The 19,806-nt window shown below is 40.1% G+C and overlaps 1 long non-coding RNA gene across 1 annotated transcript; it reads left to right on the top strand.

The window, feature by feature from the left end:
- The first annotated feature begins 13,199 nt into the window (after window positions 1-13,199).
- Window positions 13,200-16,779, top strand: LOC107822554 (uncharacterized). Its single transcript, XR_001656348.2, has 2 exons — window positions 13,200-14,045; window positions 16,623-16,779. It is a non-coding gene; the product is annotated as an uncharacterized LOC107822554 (long non-coding RNA).
- Window positions 16,780-19,806: the final 3,027 nt, after the last annotated feature.

The following is a 19,806-nucleotide window of genomic DNA, read 5'->3' as shown; positions in this document are numbered from 1 at the left end:
TGTTAGCTTGAATAGGCGAGTAAGAACTCGACAGATTCTTATGAGCATTAACCCTGTCAACCAATAAGCTAGATAAATTAGTCGGTCAATTCAATTGAAGAATATAATAGGAATGTTGGATAGCCCATAACCCTAGATCGTTTTCATCACATTGATAATATATAAATCCCCTTTTCGCTTGTTCAGAGTTCACCATTTATTTTCCTTTATTTTGATTAGTTTAGAATCGAATATTTCTCGGTTTAATTCTTGTTTAGATAATTAGGATAGTCTAGTTTAGTTAATAGTTAATTCATCATGGGTTCGACATCCAACTTTTAGTCACTTTATTACTTAACGGTCATGTATACTTGCGTGTGCATTTGGCCGCAACAAGTTTTTGGCGCTGTTATCGGGGACTTAGAAATTAGCTATTTTTATAAATTAGACTTTTAATTTTATCCATTTTTTTGTATATATTTTTATTTTATAACAATTTGATTTTTCTCTTAGTGAGCTCATAGTTCTCTCAACATGACATCTGGGGATGAAATATTCGAAGGTAAGGTTATTGATGAAGACACTTGGTTGACAGAAGACTTTTATGGCCCGTCTTTTTGGGCTTGTCGTGACCTGAACTCTGAGAGGTCTGAATGTGAATATGGGAGTAAGGGTTGGTATTGGGAAGAATATTCACGATTAAGGGAATATGAGGAACGCCATTATCTTCTAACAAAACTGGTGAATGATTGGTCGAAGGAAAGAGTTGATCTTGCACAAGAAATTGACAAATTTGGCTTGGCTTTGCACAACATGGATGCAGATTTAAGTGCAAAAGGTTGATGCGTTCAAAGCCCAACAATTTAATGATGAGTTGTGTGAAACTGAAAAAAATCTTCTAGACCAAATTGAGGAGCTAAAATAAGTATACCAAGCATTAGACCATATTTTTATTGAGGATGTCCATGTTGAGAATAGTGTTATAGAGACATGTGAGGAAGTAGATAATATTATATTTGAAGACTCTATTGCATGTAAATATGAGGATATAAATAGTAATACAATTCCAAAGTTGGGGCGTGTTGGTCCTTATTCTGAACATTTTTTGATATTGTGTTTGGATGATAATATGGAAATTGAGTCATCTAAGCCTTTGGAGGAGTAAATCGAAGAGGAACCAGCTGCTTACATTCTTGGATTTGCGTGCCAGAGATAAAAGATTACATTCCTCATATAAAGGACAAGAAATATAGAGTGAAAAATTTATTACTTGGCCTATTAATTTTTTTATCCCTACCAAAGGAGCATAGCCACAGACTGGATGCCATATTAGGGGTGCAATTCATAAGTTCAAGGTGGAGGCAAAAAGTAGTTCAAGTTGTGTCGCGGCGTCAAATTAGGCGCTTGTTGGGAGGCAACCCAGCTTTACTACTTTCTTTTATTTTTGATTTTTTTTCTTATTGTATTATTTTTGTAGTGTTGCTTTATTTAGTAGGATTTTGAGCATTCGGAGCAAAACCATAGGAAATGTACAAAAGTGAGCCATGTGGTTGGAACAAAGTGTGGGGCAAAGGATCATACCTGGGAGAAATCTGAGTATCCCGTGAGCTGCTAATGCTTCGGCCTTTGGCCAACCAGGGCATCTCTTTAACCCTCTTGTTATTTATAGTGTGCATTGAGGATATTGCATAAATTTAAGTGTGGAGTGAGGGCATTGTTTGGATGATTTTATGTGTTATCCTAGGTTAGTTGTAGTATTCTTTCTTAGTGTAGTAGTTTTTATGTAAAAAAAATAATATTTGAAAAAAAAAACAAAAATTGGAAGAAAAAAAAAAGCAAAAAATTTGGACTTTTTCCGATGATGGATCTCCTAGACAGTTTTCTTGAGGGATTAAAGACTAATATAAACACAAAAAAATTAAAAAAATAGAAAATCCCCTGTAGTTTTTCTTTGAGCCTCGGTTCTTTTCCATGAGATGTAGCTTGAACTGGGTAGTGGTTTTTCCTTTTTTTATTTTATTTTTAGAGTAGATTAGGATTTAGGGAATAAATGGAAGAAATATGAGATTCCTAGGCGCCCTTGACTTGTTTGATAGTATCATATTTAGGCTTTGGCATGTGTAGTATCTTCCCTGTGATTTGAAATTACTGATGATGTCTTGCATAGTTGGATAGCATGTCTTCTGACGCCTATGTCTCATTTTCTTGACTTGTATTCACTTTGTACTTAATGATTAATATTTCGTGGCTTCGTGAATACTAGCATTAGTTTGAGAGTCGGAATGAAGTTGTCCTTAGTGAGTCATGTGCCATGTGCGAAGTAAGATTTTTGTGTAGTCTATGTATTGTAATTGTGTCTAGAACTTGCCCTGTATGTGAGTTGAAGCGAAATTTTGGGTGATGCTCGGTTTGAAAAATGATTTTAGGCTTTCTTTGATCTTTTCGAGCGTTATCACTATCACAAATAAAATATGTCCCTAGCTAACTCTTTTGAGCCTATAAACTTTTATTTGGCACCCACATTACAAGACTATACCCTTTTTGTTCGAAATTGACAGTGTTTTGATCTTTTTACCTCTGAAAGCACTTTAATTGTGAGATGAGTACTAAAAGGGGTAAGAAGGGACTAAGTGTAGGGTGGCTTTTGAGTGGAACCAATGAAAGGAAGAAAATGTGCACTTGTTTTGTAAAATAATAAACCACTAGCGGAAATTTTAAAAGACAAAAAAAATAGTTGAAAAAAAGAGAAAAATAAAAACAAAATATGTAGATAAATGAATGGAGATCTTGTTTTTTCTAGTGGAGTGTAAATGACGATAGTGCTTAAAGAATGAGGGAACATTTTTGGGGGTGATTTTGTTTGTGAACTTAAAGTTGGGATTGAAAAATTTGTTTGTGAACTTAAAGTTGATCATGTGACGTGTTAAAGTGCTTAGGAGGATTAGCCACTATTCCTAAAGTATATCTGTTTACCTTGAAAATACGAGTAACAATTAAATTTGATTTGTGGTTTTAAAGATATATGATTTAGTTTAGTACCAATTAATAATCAAGAAATATGAAGTAGAAATGAAAGGAATAACTGAACCAAACCAATGTTACTTATCAATGGTGACCTTGAGCTTAGTGACCTCAAGATTAACTAAGAGCAATAAAATAAGAACAATAAATGTAAAGGACAATGCTGATGAACAGTAAGAGAGAAAAGCAGGATAGTATATTCTTTGTCAATGATTAGATGATCTTTACAAAATGATTGGATCCCCTTTATATATGAGGGGAGCCCTAAATAAGGTACATTTCTATTTACAATAAGGAATCTTATTTGGACAGCTGTATAACCGCCTAGTACGGATTCGTACAAATCTATCCCGGAATTTACGCCATGATTTTGGGTACGTGGCGAGAATCTTGTCCTTCTGTAACAAAATCATAACGGCTCTATCTCGGACTTGGCCATACTTGGCTCCAATACCCTCGGACACTTATGTCTTCGAGCCTCTCATTCTGTCTTCGAGCCCGGACTTGACCTTTACCGAACTTCAGCCCTCGGTGCGGAGTCTCGAGCCTGCTAAATCGGGGCACCTGATTTCGACTGTATATAGATAGTCCCCGCATTTCTTATAATAAAATGATAAGAACTATTTGAACCTCGATTTTCGGAGCCCTTGATAATGATGTCACCCCCGTGATGTCAACTTTCGAAATGATCAAAATGTCCCATCGGTTTGCTTGCCCAAAATAATAAATGCATGTCAGTAATGGTCAGCTACTAGCATCGTTGAACCGTCGCTGCCCATCTATAAATATAAGGTCTAACCCCTGAGAAGGCTTTACTTCAATCTTCAAACCACCTCTGAACCTCCTCTATACCTCTCTCTCTCTTCATTTGTTTCCTTTTATTATCTGTTTCTACCGCCTTCTTAGTGCCGGAAAACACCAAGCTCCACCGTCTTCTGCACCTTGTGATCCAAAATCATGGCAAAAACTTCTAAGATAGTCCCTCAAAAGGAAAAAGCATCGTCTTCTTCTACTTCCCGGCCGGCCAAACCGGTGGTGCCGTCAGCTCTTCACGAAATCACCCCCGGTCCTTATATGATAAAGAAGGATTTTAATATTGATAATCCTCCCGATATCCCAGGCCAGTGCAAACATGTATCTCGATACATCAGTTTGATATCAAAAAATACCTCAAAGATATGAAGAAGGACTGCGGCTGGGGAGACGAGGTCATGGTTCAGATCCCAGGCCCCAAGGAAAGCATCACTACCCATGTGGAGGGTTTTTTTAAGTGTTTACACTTACCCCTTCACACTGGTTCCCCTTGATCAGGTAGTGATTGACTTCTGCAAAATGTACGAGGTCACTCTCAACCAGATTCATCCTTGCTTTTGGCGCATTGTGATCATGCTGCGCTATTTTTCCGGAAAGGCCGATGGGTTGGGATTCACCCTCAACCATCTATTCTGCTATATCGGCCCCAACTGTTTCGAGGGCTCATCAAGCTACAACATCGAACGAACAAGGACCTTTTTGCTAGTAACGACAAAGACAAAGATCGAGGCTAGATGAGCCGGTTCATTGGAGTAAGGATTTTGGACGTCATCCCCAAGGACAAAATGTCGTTTCCGGAGAGATTGGAATTTTAATCGTAAGTGGGGTTCCTTAACAAATACTTCTTTGTATTCTACTTTCGTGTTCCATAATATTTTTATCTTTTCTACAGTTGTTGCTTGGACACCTCACGCTATCTTGGACCTCGAGGAGTGGGTCCGAAAGTTGGCTGCGACCTCCTCGTACGATGAGCGCAAATGGTGTGATTTATCGAGGGGCAAATGGGAGGCCAAACATCATGGTAAATTCTCTTCTCAGGTTTTTGATATTCTTCTTTTATTGGTAGTGTCATCTCGTTCATATTTACTTGTGCAGGCATCGAAGATGTCTCCGAAATAAGGCCAGCCCCGCCTGGGGAAGGGACCAAGTCTTCGATTGCGAAATCGGGGAAAGACAATAAAAGAAAGAGGGCTTCGAAGCCCAAAGATACCCAGGACGAGCCGACCCCTACTCCGAAGTCAAGGAAGAAGCCTGCCCATGTGGAGTCAGATTTTGCCATCCAACTCCCATAGGATGAGGAGAACGAGGGCAAAAAATTGGCACTGGTGCCCCAAACTAGGAAACCAGTCGAGGCCGTCAAACCCTTCGAACCTAAAACTTTGCCTCCTGGTGAAGTAACTCCGAAGAAAGACTTGGGTAAAGCCCTCGAGTCCCCCAAGATTGAGATCGTTCCTCCTCCTTCAACAAATACGCCTAAGGGGACAGTTCTGAGAAGGTCGACACTAATCAGAGCAGCCTGAGTGAGGAGCTCGGGGCTGTGACAATGGGTCACTTACTTTCTCTACAATGTTACGCCCGATCCGAGCAAGGTCCTCGAAGAAGATCCCTTTTAGGATTATTTTGCAGGGGTCGATGATGCCTCCTACCTTAATAATGCATCTACCTCTTTGAAGAGGCTCATCGTCTATTCTCCTAGGTAAGCACTAATCCTATAGTTGCAAATTTCTTTGTTTTCTTCTCCTTCTGTGTTAACTGACATCTCTTTGTTTTTCGCGTAGGCCATTACCAAGTTCAGGGCCGAGCTAAGCCAATGTAAGGCCGAGCTCAAGAAAGCTTCTAGTGAAGAGAAGGCCTTGAAGCTCCTCTGTAGCCAAAAAGAGGAGGAGCTCTAGGATCTCCAGGCTGATTTGGCCAAAACTCAAAAAAAGAGCCTAAGCTAGATGAGCAGGTAACTGTGAGTTTAACAGAATATGGTCTTCCTGGCCTTACTTCGGAGGCTAACACTTTGATGTCTCAGTTATAATAAAAGTTGGAGATGATTGGGCAGCTCTAGGGCGAGGTCGATCAAGTTAAGAACGACTGCCACTGATGGAAAGAGAGCATGGACCGGCTTGTTGCCGATAAAGAAGCTGTTACAGCCCAACTGGCCTCGGCTAAAACTCAACTCCGAGGCATCAAAGTGAAGAGCCTGGCTCAGGCCAAGAAAATTGAGGAGTTAGAGGTAGAGCTTGCCAAAGCCGGGGCCGAAGCTACTCAGGCTAAGGCTGAAGTTGAGAAGACGAAGGTATGGCTGATAAGAACATTGCCGTATACTTAAAGAATTCCACGGCCATTCAAGTAGATCTGAGGAAGGCCTCCGACCGGGAAAAATGGAGTAATGATTTGGCCAAGTGCCAAGCCCAGAGGGAGACTCTGGAAGAAATCCACACCTGAGGTTTCGACCTTACTGAAGAAATAGCCCAAGCAAAGGTGCTAGAAATCAATGCCAACTTTCTTGTTTCTTCAGATGATGAAGATGCTATGAGTGGTTCCAAAGGCGGGGAAGGCGAAGGTGGAGTCCCCAAGGAGGAGGTTCCCGAAGATAGAGCTCCCGGGGATACAGTTCCTGAGGATGTTGCTTCCGGGGATGTAGCCCCGAAAAAGATTAAGTTCCTCTTTGTTTTTGTAATAGTGTAAGGGCCCATCGGGGTCATTGTAAATATCTTTTGTAAACACCCCTTATGAATATAAAAGGATCTCTTTGGTTCATCTTTGCTTTATATCAAATTCCGTCTTCGTCTTTATTGAAAGAAATTTGATGTTATAACTTTTATGATCAGTCCGAGTATCGGCCTAAACTCAGAACATAATAAACCCTTAGGTTTTTTATTGATCAATACAATACCTCTTAAGGTTTTTGTCAATCCTCGAGCTGAGCTTAAATTAATTTGATGCGAGCACGAGATGTCGGGACTATTGAGTTCGAGTTGGGTGAGAACAAGGTCTCGAACCTTATATATTTTGGCCCTTAGGCTTTTTACATCGGCCCTTAGGCTCTTTTAGGTCGGCCCTTAGGTTTTTTTTAGGTGTGCCCTTAGGCTCTTTTTAGGTCGGCCCTTAGGCACTTTAAGTTGGGCCGATTCGGCCTCTAAAGCGGCTTATAAATTTTGCCTCTTTTTGGCTAAAAGACTTAGTGAAATTTTTCTATGCCTATGTATTTTTTTGTACCCGTTGGGTTTTTCAAAGATCCTACCGACCGGAACCTCATTTTAATTTGTTTGTGTAACGATAATCGAATACCTTTTGAGGTTTTCGAAGGCTGATGTTTATCGAAGCCTCTAAATTATTCGAGGGCTAATTATATCGAAGTCCCTTTATTATTTGCTTTTGCCGAGGGTAGCCTGATTTAACCAGTTTTTAAAGTGTTTAAAGGCCAGTGGTCTATGGTAGAAGTCAGACGTCTCTGAGCCGCATTATTTCAGCCGTAGCTATTATAGGACCGTAGTATTTATATGACTCTAGTCTTTAATATGGCCGTAGCCTTCGGGTATGTCTCTTGGACTTGTTTCCCGATAACCTTTTGAACTTGTTCGAAAGGTTAGTCCCCGAGTATGATAGCCTTAGCCTTTATATCGAGGGGATGCCTCTTTTAGGTCTTATGAGTTCGAGTTTTTGATGACTCAAACATGCTAACTTTCGATGATAGTCCCCGGGTATTTGGGGTGTATTCGTGTTCTGGCCCTTGGGCTATTTCTCATAGAATTATAAGTGTAGAGCTCGTATGGTAATAAACTTCTTTGAGACATAGAGTGCTTTAATATAGAAAGAATGTTTTTTTTAATAATTGATACATGTGTACATGTTCTGCCATCGGGGCTCGATTATTCTATATGGACACGGTTCATCTGACCGTTTGGCCCATTACAAAGTCCTCCTATCGAGGCCCTCTTTGGCGTGAAGTATTTTCCTCGAAAATATAACCTCTGAGGGTGATGCCCCCCCCTCCCCAATATTCGAGGTTGATTGAAAAGAAGCCTTGGATACTGTTGAGTTCTCCTTAGGTAGCACATAGTTGTTGCCTCGTTAAAAACCTTGCCGGTAAAACCCATTTGGAACAAAATCCGATCTAAGAGAAAAAGAGTGCAATGCATGCTTTAAAACCTAAGGCCTTCGTGTAAAAATGTGCCTTTGATAGCTTCGATCGAACACCTACAGTGGGTTAATTTCAACTTCAAATGGACAAAAAGGAAATCATACCTTAGCAATAGTATTGTTTGAGTAGTGATATGTTCCAATTGTTTGGCAGTTGTTTGCCTTCCATTGTGCTTAGTTTGTAAGATCCTTTACCGACAACTCTGAGGACTTGGTATGGTCCTTCCCATTTCGGGCCTAGTTCCCCTTCATTCGTGTCTCGAGTATTGAGGGTGACTTTTCGTAGAACTAAGTCCCCGACTCCAAAGTAAAGAAGGTTGGTCCTTCTATTGTAGTATCTATCGAGTTTTTGCTTTTGCGCGGCCATCTAAACAAGTGTTGCCTCTCATTTTTCATCTAATAGCTCGAGGCTAGTGTTCATAGCCTCGTAATTTGATTCCTCCGATCATGTCGAAACTTGGCGCTGGGTTCTCCGACCTTGACATGGATAAGGGCCTCGGAGCCATAAACTAAAAAAAACGGAGTAGCCCCTGTGCTAGACTTCGATATTGTTCGATATGCCCAAAGGACCTCGGGTAGAACTTCTCTCCATTTTCCCTTTGCATCGTCCAGCCTTTTCTTTATGTTTTGAATGATGGTTTGTTTGTTGATTCGGCTTGTCCATTTCTAGTTGGGTGGTATGATGTTGATAAGATCCTCTTTATCTTGTGTGCTTCGAGGAACTTCGTCACCTTGCTGCCGATGAATTGTTTTCCATTGTCACATACATTCTCGACAGGTATCCCGAACCGACATATGATGTGGTCCTAGATAAAGTCAAAAACTTCCTTTTCTCTAACCTTCTTGAAAGGCCTGTGCTTCCACCCATTTAGAAAAGTAATCAGTCATAAATAAAATAAATTTAGCTTTATCTGGGGTCGTTGATAGAGGGCTGACTATGTCCATCCCCTATTTCATGAAAGTCCACGGGGATAGGACCGAGTGGAGCTGTTCTCCGAGCTGATGGATCATCGGTGCAAACCGTTGGCACTTATCACATTTTTTGACAAACTCCTTAGAATCTTTTTCCATGTTATCCTAGTAATACCCTGCTCTGATAATTTTGTGAATCAAAGACTCGGCGCCAGAGTGGTTCCCACAAGTACCTTCGTGGATTTCTCGTAGAACATAATCGGTATCCTCCGGCCCTAAACATACCACTAATGGCCCATCAAACGTTCTTCTGTATAATGTTCCATCCCCATCTAGTGTGAACTTAGTAGCCTTGGTTCGAAGAGCCCTCGACTCTTTGTGATCTGATGGGAGCTTTCCATTTTTCAAATAATCGATATACTTATTTCTCCAATCCTAAGTCAAGCTCGTGGAATTTATTTCGGCATGACCTTCCTCGACCAAGGATCTCGATAGCTGAACGACAGTCCCCGGGACAATGTCGTCTTCTCCGACTGATGATCCCAGATTTGCAAGCACATCGGCCTCACTATTTTGCTCTCGAGGCACATGATCTAGGGTCCGTCTTTGAAGCAGTGCAATGTCAACTGTTATTTGTCTAAGTACCTCTGCATTCTATCTTCTCGAACCTCGAAACTCTTATTTACTTGGTTCACCACCAATAGGGAGTCACATTTGGCCTCGATGACCTCTGCTCCCAAGCTCATAGCTAGCTCGAGACCTACAATCATGGCCTCGTACTCGGCCTCATTGTTAGTCAATCTTGAATTTTTGATATATTGTCTAATAGTACTACCTGTTGGTGGCTTCAAAACGATGCCGAGTCTGGACCCTTTCACATTCGAGGCACCATTCATGAAAAGGGTCCATACCCCTAATGATGTGCCCGATCCCAGCAAAAGTTCCTTTTCTACTCGGGTACGAGGGTCAGCGTAAAATCGGCCATGAAGTTAGCCAAGATTTGGGACTTGATTGCTGTTTGTGGTTGATATTCAATATCGTACCCTCTTAGTTCGACTGCCTACTTGGCCAGTCGCCCGGCAATTCGGGCTTATGCAAGATATTTCGGAGAGGATAAGTGGTTAATACACATATTGGATGACATTGAAAATATGCTTTAACTTTCTAGATGATCTGATTAATGCAAGTGCTAATTTTTCTAAGTGAGGGTATCTAGTTTCAACATCTCCCAGAGTTTGACTTACATAATATATAGGGAACTGCACACCTTGTTCTTCTCGAAGTATTACTTCACTTACCTCTATCTCGGACACTGCCAAATATAGGTAAAGTTTTTCATCAACCTTCGGGGTATGAAGCAAAGGTGGTCTCAATAGGTATCGCTTCAATTCCTCTAAGGCTTGTTGGCATTCTGGGGTATGCAAAGTCCTTTTTCTTTTTGAGCAAGGAAAAGAACCTATGACGTCGATTCGATGACCTCGAAATAAATCAACCCAAGGTGACTATTCATCATGTTAGCCTTTGCACAGCTTTCACACTGTCCACGATGGTGACATCTTCGATGGCCTTGATCTTATCGGGGTTGATCTCGACTCCTCGATTAGATACCATGAAGTCGAGAAACTTACCCGAGCTAACTCCAAAAGCACATTTTTCAGGGTTAAGCTTCATGTTGTACTTCCTCAAGATTTTCAATGTTTCCTGCAAATAAGTCAAATGGTCCTCTAGGAACAGGGACTTAACTAACATATCGTCAATGTAAACTTCCATCATTTTACCTATCTGTTCTTCGAACATCTTGTTAACTAGACGTTGGTATGTGCCTCCAGTATTTTTTAGCCCGAAGGGCATTGCATTGTAACAATATGTTCCAAACATAGTGATAAACGAGGTCTTTTCCTGATCCTCCGGGTTCATCTGAATTTGATTGTACACGGAATAGGCATCGAGAGAAGTAAGGATCTCGTGTTCGGTCGTGGCATCGATCATACGATCGATGTTGGGCAATGGAAAAGAGTCTTTTGGGCATGCTTTGTTCAAATCCTTGTAATCTACGCAATTCTAAGCTTGTTTCCTTTTTTAGGAACTACAACTACGTTGGCTAACCATTCGAGGTATTTTACCTCCCGAATAGACCCTATTTTTAGAAGTTTGGTTACCTCGTCCTTTATGAATGCATGCTTCACTTCGGACTGGGGCCTTCTCTTTTGCTTTACCGATTTGAACCTAGGATCGGTGGTTAGCCTGTGTGTTGTTATTTCTGGTGAAATTCCTGTCATATCTAAATGGGACCAAGCAAAGCAATCCATATTATCAATAAGAAATTGAATGGCTTTTTTAATGAGTTAGGGGTTTAATCCCGTCCCCAGGTATACCTTTCTTTCGGGCATGTATTCGATCAGTATGATCTGCTCCAGTTCCTCGATCGTTGACTTGGTTGCATCAGACTCTTCTGGAACGATGAAAGTTCGAGGAGTAAGGAAATCCTCTTCTTCTTCCTCGATTACCTGTTCCTCTGGCTCGATTGGGACTGGATCGGTGATTGCTATTTGTCCACTGGCTTATCTTTAGTCCCCGATTTTTCCAAGGTCGAAGGCATTGGTGCCGGAGTCACTTCCTCGACTGCAAACATCTCCTTTGCAGCATGTTGTTCTCCGTAGATCATTTTTACTCCATCCTCTGTAGGGAACTTCATCATCTAATGAAGAGTTTAAGGTACTGACCTCACGGTCTCTCGAGAAGTACGTTATACCTCATGTCACCTTCGATGACATGGAACTTTGTATTTTGTATGGTCCCGACTACATTTATTGGCAGGATAATCTCTCCTTTTGTTGTTTTGCTTGCCATGTTGAAGCCATTTAAGACCCGGGATGCAGGTACAATCTGATCTTGCAGGCTGAGCTGTTCTACGACCCTCGATCTGATTATGTTTGCTGAGCTACCTGGATCCACTAAAACACGTTTAACTTGAATTTTATTTAAAAGGATAGAAATTACCGGGGCGTCATTGTGTTGTTGAGATATGCCTTCTACTTCTTTGTCATAGAAAGATAAGGCGTCCTCGGGCACATAGCTCCTAGTCCGTTTTTCTCTGGTGATTGATTCCTTGGTGCGTTTGAATACAGGTCATTGGGGGACATCGATTCTACCAACGATCATGTGAATTACATGTTGTGGTTCTTCTTGCTCTTTTTTCCTTGTATCTCTTTCCCTGAAATGATTCTTAGCTCGATCACTTAGAATTCTCTAAGGTGACCCTCATTGAATAACCGAGCTACCTCCTCTCTTAGCTGCCTACAATCTTCGGTTCTTTGATAATGTGTGCCATAATACTTGCACATCAAGTTTAGGTTCCTTTGAGAAGGATTGGTTTGTATGGGCCTGGGCCATCTGGTATCTTTGATCCTTCCAATAGCTGACACGATCCCCAATGCATCTACACTGAAATTATACTCTGAAAATCGAGGTGCCTCGGCGGGGTGGTATTCTTATCGAACCCGCTCTCACTCATGAGTCCTCGAGATCTTTGACCTTGATAGCTTCTTTGATCATTTCGAGAAGCGTTTCAACCCGAGTCGTTGTTCCTACGATCGACATAAGGCTGATGCGGCTCCTTGTTCGACCTCGATTCCCTGTCTGTGTTCCTTGGGGTCGTAGCTACCAACTTGTTAGGATGAACCGAACCCGAAGGGGCTCCCAACTGGTCGTCCTCGACCCTAATTTTGATTGGAAATAGTAGTGCACATCTGACCATATCACAGTTGCATATCCGATCAAGTTCTGCTTTAACTGTCGAGATGCGATCGAACTCCATTCATTCAAACCCTGCATAAAGGCCTGTACTGCCCAGTCATCGGAGACCGGCAGTAATTCCATTCTTTCCATCTAAATCCTAGACACGAACTCCCTTAACATCTCACCGTTCCTGTAGACATGTAATTTTTGACCCTCCCCAAGATTTTATACATTTTAGTGTTAAATATTTAGTTTAGGTCTAATATCGCTACTTTAACTAATTTTGATTTTTTAAACTATTTTGTCATAAAAATTTAAAATACAAAAAAATATTTTCTTTTATTTAGGTAATTGATATTTTATCTTGTTACTTTTAATTTATCTACCTTTCATAAAATTCAAAAATACAAAAAAATAGTTTCACTTTGTTTTCAGGAATATTAGTAGTTTGGTAGGAATAATATTTTAATTTTGCAAGTTTAACTAATTCCGTTTTTATCTTTTAGTATGATATTAGAAAAATACCAAAAATAGGTTTGTTTTAACGATTAGTTTTATTTTAATAGTTATTTTACTTAAGTAGGATTAATTAGTAAATAGGGTAGTATTTTTAGTCTTATACAATGAGAAGAATAAAATTTGGGGTCAAACAACCCATTTTTTAGGCCCATTTTGGACCTAGCCCATAATTTCTAAGCTCATACCCCCTAACCTAAAGACCCCTTCATCTCCACATTAAGAAAAAAATCCTAGAACCCCAAAAAATGAACCAGCCGCAGAACCCAAAAAAAACATCCCCTTGAACTTCATCTTCTTCACAACCTAACCTAAGCCATCAGCACACAGCAAACCTAAGATCCCATCAGCCGCAAACTCAAAAAAATCCCTCTCTCATTTTCCTCTCAATAGTGAAAGACAATAGTAGCTCCTTCCCATTTAGCCTCAACGCTCGAACTGGTGCCTCGCCGGAATTGATCACCAGCGAGTAGCAACGCCACTAGCAGCAGCGAGTCCGTAGAGTAGAATCGGCATTTGGATTTGTGCGTAAAAATAAGGTCAAAATCTGTTCAGGTCTAGATCTGACCAGAAAAGAGAAATTCTGGTGACCTCCATTAACGCCGACGAAATCACGTTTTGTTTCTCGCCGTCGTGATCACCGTTTTCGACACCCTTACACAATCCAAACGATCCTCAAAATAGCTGCTTCTGCTATTCTTTTTTCTCAATTGGAGTCCGACACTTTCTGTCCTTTTGTTTTGATTTCGAGATCCTGCTGGAGATATCAGCATTTGAGTTTGTTGCTTGAGGTCATGTCCGAAGCCCCGTATGGTGGTTCCGTCGAGGTTTGAGTGTCATCCGACGAGATTCCGCTTCATCGAGGTCCTGTACTGGTTTCTTGTTTGCTCTTGGATTTACCTACTGTAAAGCTCAAAAGTAAAATTCTTCATAAGGTCCATCTCTATTCTTATTATAGTTACAAGTCATATTTTTGGTTGGTTGTTATAAATGATTATTTTGAATAGTCTGTTGGTTTGAAATGAAGTAATACAATGTTTATTATCCTCTTAATTTGTGAATTCCTTGAATTTGATTCCAAGTCTTTTGCATTATGTGGCATTTTGAGGACTCAATAGCTTATGTAGTCAATCTTTTGGAGTATGTGCTTGTAATCTAATTTATGCATGATTTTGGAATAGAATTTACTAGTTCTGCTGCCTATAGGTTGGACCCGTCTTGAACCTCAAGTCTATAACATCTGAAAATGTTGTAGTGAATGGCCTAAAGATGAGCAGAATGGTATGTTGAGCTTAGTCACTATTTTGGTAGGTGAATGATTTGATGATGTCTTACTTAAAGTTGCAGCTTTGTTTTTGTTGCCTTTGTCCGTGTTTATGTCATTAAGATTACTAGTGAGACTTTCGGATCCATTTACCTTTAGTATTAAAAAGGTATTATTCAGCTAAAGTTTGTTGGATTTAGATTATAGCTTAACTTTTAGTCTTCATAATTTAATTGTTAGTCTAATTCTATAATGCATGCATTACAATAGTCTCAAAGTTTAGGAAGAATGATGAACACCTAGTATAACTTTAGGCGCGCTTTTAACTTAGTATCGTGATTATGTGTACGTTCGCGTAACATAATTATAATTTTTCTAAACTTAAAAGTAAAGTACATGTTCGCATGACTTTGGCCAAATAATCTTAATGATAATAAAGCATGATTAATTGTGGACCCGTACGCGTGACATGATTCTTGACGCGCCAATCGAAATGAGTACACGTACGCGTGACTTGTTTCAGGTTAATTTCTTAATTAAAAGCGGTAAAGTGAAAATGCACATAGGTTCTATAATAAGTAATTAGATAATTTAATTGAGCCAAGTATAATTATTAAAGAGATCATGCTAGAACCACGGAACTCGGGAACGCCTAACACCTTCTCCCGGGTTAGAAGAATTCCTTACCCTATCTTCTATGTTCGCGGACCATAAATAGAGTCAGTTTCCTCGATTTGGGATTTAAAATAAATCGGTGACTTGGGACACTATAAACTATCCCAAGTTGCGACTCTAAATTTAATAAATAATCTCATTTCGATTATGTCACTTTAATTGGAAAAACTCCCTTATATCCCCCTCCTCGGGAAAAAGGAGGTGTGATAGCTCTGACGACTCTGCTGAGAAAAAGAACCCAGAACTTCTGGTTCAGGGTTCAGAATTCGAGCTTGTTAATATGATCTATGCTTGGATTTATTGTCTGTTGATATTACTGTATTTGTGGACCTAATGTGCTAATTGCCGCTTATTTTACTGCTTTGATATTATTTGAATTGTATTAAACTGTCTTCTTATGCTTCCCTTCTAAGTCTTCTAAAAATATGGTGCACACGTACGCGAGGCCCACTTTTTTGTTAGAAGTCATACCATATAGAACGATATTTGGGTCAGCAACAAGGCCGGGTAGACTTTCGTGCTCCCGGTATATTGCCCCCACCTCGGCTCAAGTTGTCCGCTTGGGTAAGTCATGTCTAGAACACACCCCTAGGTTTCAAACTAGAATGACATAACCTCATACCAAATCCCTAGTAGGAACGTTGTTTGCATCATGTGCATTTGACTTTGGGGACTCAACACAGGGGTTGGGTCCATCTAGAACAGGTGTACCCAAAAATAAAAGACCATCCTGATGCATCTTATGTGCTACATGTTCCATTCTTCAAGGGTAAAAAGGGTCATTTGGCAGAACAATGATGGTTGAGGGTAAATGAGAGAGAAACGAGGGTGAAGTGTGAAAATAAAGCAAGCAGGGCCCAGTTATGTTTTTCTTTCACATTTTTTTTAAGAAAAAGGCAAAAAAAATAATAAAAATAAATGAAAATTCCCAAAAAAGATTTTGCACTTTCCCATCATTTTCGGGAAAAAAATCTAAAAAAGGGGAAAAGAAAATCCAAAAAATTTACATGTTTCATCATTTTTCAAAAAAAGACAAAAAATATGTTTTCTCCAAATCAGTTATTTTTTTATTCTCGCCCGTATCCAATCTTCATGAATTACGCATACCTGATTCTCATCTTTCGGGGCGTGATACGTAGGTAGCCCACATAGAGTCCGGTCTTCTTGGTGAGTCTTAGGTTCTTGTCGAGGGTCGTAGCCAAATCTTGCATCTTTAGCCACTTTTGGCCACATTGGCTTTTTTGCAAAATAGGGCTATTTTCACAAAATGGCTTGTTTAATAAAGCAAGCAGGGCCCAGTTATGTCCTCTCTGTTTAAGATCCATTCTGTTGAACTTGCATGCTTAGCCATTTTTTTGTCCACATAGGTAAAATGGATCATTTCTGCAAAGTAATTTTTCCATGTCTTAGAGGTCACTTTTGTTGAGATTGCACTACTAGCCACCTTTTGGCCGCATAAGCCATTTTGCAAAATAACCTCAATCATATCTTACATGTGTCCAATAGGAAGTCTTATTGCATCACATATTGTTCTAAGTCTTTAACTCTATTTGGTCTTATTTTTCTCATACAGGTGTGGATCTACTTACCAAAGCTTGAGCATGACAGACGCCCAAGGACCCTCTTTGTCAGGACCGTTGCATCCAGCAGTGTTATATTTGAAAACTGAAAAAAATTATAAATGAAAAGCCAAAAGATTTTGTTTTTAGTTTATTACATTTCCAGAACTACACTTGATCTGATTCATAAGGGACATGATACGTAGGCAACCTACATAGAGTTCGATCGAATCATCATTAAATAAAAAAGCATAAAAAACAAACAAAAAAGAGAAAAAAAAAAGAGAATGAAGTTGTGGGACGTGAGAAATGAAAGAAAAGAAAAGAGCGATAAGCAAAAGAAAAGAGGAGAAAGGAAATAAAAAACCAAGCGGTGCTAGAAAGGAAAATGAAGAAGCAAAATAGGGCAAGAAGAGTGAAATTGGGATGATGCCATCTGACCTTCGTATCCTCGAAGTCATTTTAGAACCGATAACTATGACTAGGTGCATTGCACATAAAGTGAGATTATCTTATGTTAAATTCCTTAATGCTAACATGATGACTTCATTTTGTTCCTCTGTGTTATCTTCATTACAGCATAAGGGTGGTTGGTTTGTAGTTCTTAAAGTGATAACTCTTCTCTATAACATAAAGTCGAACGTCAATGACAGATGACAGCAGAATTGAGTTGGTTGATACTGGTGCCCAAAAAAAATTGGTTGAACAGGACAATAGGTTGGCTGAAGAGGTAATGATATTAAGACAATACATGACGGACATGTATCAGGCTTGGATGACTGGGAAGGCACCACCCCCGCTACCACCTAGCTTCCTAGATACTACCCTTACCCAACTCCGGTCATAGTGCTAGATGATCCCCCATATCTCCAGATTCTCCCGCTTATCACAACTTTCTCAACCACCCTAGTAGCTTCATCACTCGTCCTCCAACTACCTTTCCTAAAAATTGCCCTCCTGTCATATCCACTATCCCCACGATCACAACTTCTCAACAATCTTCCCTTCATAGATCCAACAATGAACACCCAGTCGAAACTCATGATGCCTAATATTACCCCTCAGAGGTTGCCCACAAGGTCCTTGACTCATACAATCATAGCCCTTGTAATGAGCCTCATGTTGAAAATGAAAAATTCACAGGAAAATAAGGGCGAGATGAGATATCCAGGAAGCTGAAAGGTATAGAACAGTCCTTAAGGAGCATGCAAGGGATGGGAAATCAGATTAACATGTCTTACAATGACTTGTGTATGATCCCTGATGTTCATCTGTCCGCGGGCTTAAAATTCCAAAGTTTAACTTGTATGATGGGCATGGAGATCCAATAGCCCATCTGAGGGGTTATTGTAGTAAAATGAGAAGTGTTGGCGGGAAAGATGATTCGTTGATGGCGTATTTCAGTGAGAGTTTGAGTAGGGCAGCCTTGGAATGGTATACTCATCAAGATGTCAAGAAGTGGCATGCATGGGATGACATGGCTCAAGATTTTGTTCGACACTTTCAGTACAATTTAGACATTATCCCAGATCGCTCCTCCCTATCTAAGATGGAAAAGAAACCCGAGGAAAGTTTTAGGGAGTTTGGGCTCAGATGGAGGGAACAAGCTTGATGGGTTTTCAATGTCTTGGTCTTATGCTTCTTATGTTTTGATGATCTAACTAACTTGTTATGAAGAACCAGATAGAGAATCTAGCCCACATGGTATACATTTCAACTGACCTGGTCCAAGTCTGAAAATCAGCAAATGAATGAACGACCACAGAGAGGAACACGATAGGGACCTGGTGACCTAGTCCATTTGGGTTCTCCGACACAAGTACAAGTCAATGACTGTCTGCAATCATTATAAAGAGGAACACAACAGGGACCTGGTCCCTTAGAGTTCTCTGACAGAAGTACAAGTCAACTATACAACTGGAATGTAGCAGCAGAAAGTGACCATCTCGCAACTGTTACAGAAGAGGAACACAACTAGGACCTGGTCCATTAGTGTTCTCTGATAGAAGTACAAGTCGACTATCCAGCTAGAACGCAACTGCACAGAAGTGGTTGTGCAGACAGTACATCAGTCACTTCTCATTGGGAAGAAGTGTGTACCAAGAATTGATATCACTATCTATTGTGATGTCTTTTGTGATATAACAACCTGGTGCAAGGCACAACATTTTTGTGCATTTAGTGATACTCTCTCAAGCATAACAGTGTTTATCCAGCATTGAAGTCACTGGTGTGTCAAGAACAAGAAGACAACTCCACTAAGGATCAATTTCTAAAAGAGTTTATGTACATCCGTAGTTGAGTTGTAATCTTGTTATTTGCTCTTCATTGTATTTCCTAGTTTGCTTTCTTAGAAGCTTTGTCTTAGGAAAAAACCAAAAATCCGTAAACTTCCGAGTTTATGTTGTAACTAGGAATAGTCATAAGTTTAAAGCCTTTGTAACTAGGAGAGTTATAAAGTGGCTTATGGTGAGAGCATCACAAGTTAGTTGAAGTCTTTGTAATAGGGTTATTGCAAAGTGGCTTATAATAAGGAGATTGCAAGTTAGTGAAGTTAAAAGCCTACAAGAGTAAGTCGTGGTTTTTTGATCCCCTTGTGTGGGATTTTTCCACGTAAAAATCCCTTGTCTTCTTTACTTTCAGTTTCTATAGCACTCTCAGCATTATCTCATATAGGACCAGGTACGCTACAGTTTGGTGAACTCATATAAACTAACAATTGGTATTAGAGTGGGTTCTTTCTAAAAGGTTAACACCTAGAAAGGATCTCAATGGCTGCTCCACCCAACTTTGAGGAAGGACAATCAACCTACAGACCTCCTAGATTCAATGGTCAGTACTATGGTTGGTGGAAGACCTGCATGCATGATTTTATGATGGTAGAAGATTCAGAACTATGGGACATCATTTGTGATGGTCCACATGTCCCCATGAAGAAGCTTGAAGAAACAGGACCAATAGTACCGAAAGGCAGAAAAGAGTACAGCGACATTGACAGAAAAGCTATAGAAAAGAACTATCGTGCCCAGAAAATCTTGATGTGTGGCATAGGACCTGATAAGTACAATAGAGTCTCAGCTTGTGACACTGCCAAAGAAATATGGGAAGCATTGCAAATCGCACACACGAAGGAACTACTCAGGTCAAACAGTCTAAGATTGACATGCTCACCACGGAATATAAGCTCTTTAGGATGAA

This window comes from Nicotiana tabacum, chromosome 3, assembly GCF_000715075.1.
Source record: "Nicotiana tabacum cultivar K326 chromosome 3, ASM71507v2, whole genome shotgun sequence".
NCBI classification, from domain to species: Eukaryota; Viridiplantae; Streptophyta; class Magnoliopsida; order Solanales; family Solanaceae; genus Nicotiana; species Nicotiana tabacum.
The sequence above is the reverse complement of the archived record's forward strand: the minus strand, read 5'-3'. Positions and strand labels throughout refer to the sequence as shown.